The sequence below is a fragment of the Brassica oleracea genome, chromosome C2, assembly GCF_000695525.1.
Source record: "Brassica oleracea var. oleracea cultivar TO1000 chromosome C2, BOL, whole genome shotgun sequence".
Classification (NCBI taxonomy): Eukaryota; Viridiplantae; Streptophyta; class Magnoliopsida; order Brassicales; family Brassicaceae; genus Brassica; species Brassica oleracea.
Window position 1 is genome coordinate 48,206,435 of NC_027749.1, and position 4,750 is coordinate 48,211,184.

Consider the following 4,750-nt stretch of genomic DNA (forward strand, 5'->3'; position numbering starts at 1 on the left):
TCTCTCTCTCTCTCTCTCTCTCTCTCTCTCTCTCTTTAAAGAAAAATGATTTGACCCTTGGGCAAAGCCTAGGGTTGGGGTCATTACATAATGGTTCTCTCTTTTTCATGGTTTATGGTTTATGATGTTACATATGGTTTATGACCGTATATAACATTCATATACTCGTCGAAAAAGAGAGAGCCATTAGTTATTTTCTATTACTTTGTTATACTCATCGAGAAAGAATTATCTCTCTTTTTCATGGTTTATGATGTTATATATACTCGTCGGAAAAGAACTAATGGTTCTTTTGTAAAGAAAGAAAAGGACAAGAAGTTTGAAATGAATGGGTACACGATGTGATTATTATTAGGCAATAAGTAGAAAACTAGCAGAACCACAAACGATTAAGCAACACTGGACACTTAGAGTACATCAAGCAATAGAGTTAAAATCACAAAACAAGACACCTTAATAGAGACTTCATCAGGAACATGAAGAGTTGAAAGAGAAGCAAAGCAACTGAAGCCAGATTATTGAAGATGGCCACCAACATGAACTCCGATCCTTCTATTGCTCTGGACCATACCACGAGCCACGAGTTCGACCTCAATAAACCATCCAAGGGAGACGAAGCAACAAATTTAACATTCGAACACCCACGACCAGAAGCGAGAAAGAGCGTGTGGGGGGTTATGATACCCACTTGTAGCGGAATACAAGCTCATAATACCCATGTTCCTTTCACTACTCAAACGATTCAATCTTTGTTCATGACTCAAGAATTTTTCACCCAGTTCACGGCCGCAACGCGCTACATCTGGGGTGGATCCATGATCTACAACATCCAATATGAAGTATCGGAAAACACCTCCGATGTGGTTTACAAGATCATTACTCTCTCTGTCCTGGGTATACAAACCCTAGAGAGTATAAAAAGATTACAAGAGAAGTACATGGCTAAGAGCTAAGCCTAGAACAACATATCTATGTCTAGCTTACTCTATCTCTCTAAGAGACGCCATGGAAGCTCCCGCTTCCTAGAGGCTCAACTTGAGCTTAGAGATCCCTGTCGTGATCTCTCCTTCTTTGTATCAGTACTTTACCTAATGGGCTTCAACGATTAGGCCCATATGTTGTCCGCACGTAACTTGTGCAAGCCGACCCAACATTGAACATGTCTAATAGGTTTTGACCAAACCTCACAAAACTCCACCTGTTTGGTCCAAGTCCATAACCCTTACTTTGTGCCGACACCTCCTGATGCTTTGAGCAAACTTGCTCATCTTCTGCATCTCTTTATCTTCTCTTATCTCTTCTCACTTCTCTCAGCTCCACCTTGAGCCAAGCTTGAAGTTCCTTCATGATCTTCTTTAAACCTGCATAAGCTTTAACTTATACACCACAACCGCTCAAGTAGATTAAAACACTTAAATCCACTTAGCCCCATCAATGAACATAGACATCACGCCTGATGAAAGGTATGTGACAATCCCATTGCCATTCTGAATATCCATCACCTTCATCTATTGTCTTGAGTTGCGAACCTAGCTGCTACACTCCAAGTGTCAAGCTCAACTCCTCATTGACGTCGTGTTACTTCATATCTTGTTACTCCTTGTGAACTTATCAACAACACAACTTTGCTGTCAAAATCACAAACCTTTTCAAGTGCTTGAACAGAGACCTGAACATCCTTCTGCAAGTTGATTTCCTCTTTGGCCTTTCGATTCCACCCATGTGCACTGAGCCTTGAATCAAATTCCTTGAATACTGTGCAATAACCTTTGAACCACATATGTTTCAGACCTGAAACAACCTCTGATTCTCTACTTGTTTAAAACACTCCAGCTTTGAACACGTTTTTTACCGATGCTACTCTGAACAGGACCTTCCATCCAATCATCACTGCTGGATAGACTTTCGACACAACCTTGGTTCACCCTTCATGTTGTTAACAGAAATTGCTACGACATAATTCTCCTTGAATCAACTGCAAACCCTTGAAGTTACTCATGCTCCATATCTCTGAAACAGTTTTTGACTTACCCTTGATGTTCTTGAACAGATTACACTTGAGCATCACTTTGTGCCGCTGCACACTTAAGCATGACACGCCGCCTAAAACCACATGATTAGGAAGACTATCGACACAAGTATCTTTGCTCTATCATCTGATCAAACTGATCTGCAATAACATAACCTCCACAAACAGATTTAGACCCCACTGCTAGTTGAATGAACTGAGCCTCGTACCATCGAATCCATGATACGCCTTGGCTCTCCTCACGAGCTGCCTGTGATATCTTATCTATAATCCTAGATATCCTTCTTTTACTCAGCTGTGAAATCATTATCTCAATACCTTTCTTGTATTAAGATGTCTCCAAACACCGAAACATGTGCATCACCATCAACGACTTGAACACGCCTGTTAGTCATTGAACCCGCCAGTAGCCTGATGAGTACCTGGCCATCGATGAGTATCTGGCCATTTGCTAATGTACTTTCTGAGGACACTGCCTCAATATTCCCCTGTGATGCGACCATATCCAGAACTTCACCGGTTCCTTTTCTATTAAATGCAATCGGCTTTTCCTTGCATTTAGACCTTCATGAAAGCTTCTTTCAGTTCTATGACTTGAGCTTAAGATGAGCCTACTTGTGGAGAATAAGTCTTATCCTTCCTGAGATGGACAAACTGTAAGACAATTCCCTGCAATGCCTGCAATGTCTTCTAACAGTTTCTTACTTTGCTTCATCTCACCATTCTTCATCTTCACTGCTCAATATTTCAGTATCTCTTGATACTTACTTCCCTTCAGTTTAACCAAGTACCTCACCACGTGTTATCTTGCATCATACTCGGCAATGATTTCGTGGTCCTCTGTATCAAACTCACTGCAGTGTAATCATGATACAAATGCCGATTTCACTTGTTTTGCCTACAAGTTACTTTATGTAAGAATCCTCTTACAAATCTCCTGATGATGCACCTTGTATTTGTTAACTGACCTTGATACTCCTGGCCTTGACATACTGAACATATCCACGACCCTCTTGTCATGGAATAACCTTTCCTTTCAGCTCTTACTCCCTTGAGCTGACCATGTTGCTAACCAAAACTTTTACCCTTCAGCTGAACCAATCAAGACATCTTCTAACCAGTGACTCACTCCCCCTGGAATCAGATTATATATATCCCTGATGCATCAATCCTTATATAATCTCAGTGGCTCCACCTGAATTAAATAACCCTTTAGAAGTACCATGTCTCTGTAACTAAGTTTCTGCAACTGTTCATTGTTTATGTCGGCCTTTCACTGTATCTCTCATCATCCAACCATGTGATGCTCCTGAGATACTCCCTTACAGCTTCTCTCGTGTCAAAACTCGGACCCATGACGAGTTTCTCAAGCTGTAATCATACATGAACCCTGACTTGTTCAAGCATGAAGTTCTGACCCGGTCAACTTTGCAAATTTCTCATTTTGCTTATGAGCTTCGATTATTGTCCGAGAGCTCCACTTTGACACTTATGGTCGTGACACCAAACTGGTGTTCCTTACTTCTCTTCTGAGTCTATTCATCTTGAATTTCCGACTCAGGCATCCACGACGATTCCTCTAAGGTATAACTGATATCTTGCATATTTCCATTGTTTTATTCATTTACCCATGTGCATTTTGATCATATAGACTAGGATTTAGACATATTTAGGTTGCATTTTTCATACATGAGTATTTATCAGGTATTGGAGTACCACGTGGAGTTCTTGGAGACAATTGGGTGCATTTGGAGCTAAAAAGAGGTGATAAATGTGATCATTGGACGAGCAGTGCATGGGAGCGACCGCACCGGAGCGACACCGTGAAGTTGCTGTGACACCCCTTCAGAGCGACTTGACCAGAGCGACACCCCGATGTCGCTCGCGTAGAAATAACGAAAACGCGCCCGGAGCGACCAGTCGCAGCGACCCCTCCGGGTCACTCCCAAAGCCTGGAGCGACCTTACCACAGCGACGCGGAGAAGTCGCTCGCGTCTTCATCCCCCGGAGCGACCTTACCACAGCGACGCAGAGAAGTCGCTCGCGTCTTCATCCCCCGGAGTGACCAGTCGCAGCGACCTCTCCAGGTCGCTCCTGAAGAAACGACCCGGGAGCGACTTCTCGCAGCGACTACTGGAGGTCGCTCCCGACCTATTGTTTACCCGTATTCATTTCTAATCAAGGGCCTTTTGGTCATTTCATTATGCACGTTTTACACTTTCTAAACCTATGTTTAAGAATCCTTTGTAAGCCATTGGAGGCAGGTTATCTGGATCTTAGGAAACACAACCAAAAAAACCGCTTGGAAAGTTCATCGCTTTGGATTCAATCGATTTTCTGTTATTGCAATCCTGTTGTTTTCATATCGATTCTCTGTATTCCTCTACATGATTAATCTGAAATCCAATATGAGTTTAAGAGGATTCATGGAGATTAGTGAGTAATCACCTTTTGAATTCATGGGTTAGGGAGATTAAGGGTGATTAGGTTAGAACTAAGATGTTTTAGTGTAGATCATTCTTAATCATTGCTAGTAGAGTATTCATAATGCTTCTTCTGAGTTAGATACTCAAAAGTTGACCTTTAGGCATTTCCCACCCAAAAAGTGTTTGATGAAATGCCTGAGACAACTCTCCTAGGCTTTTAGTATACTTTGCCAAAGACATTTGTTGTTAAAGATGCTAAGATAGCTAATAGACTTGTTAGTAATGATTGCTTTCA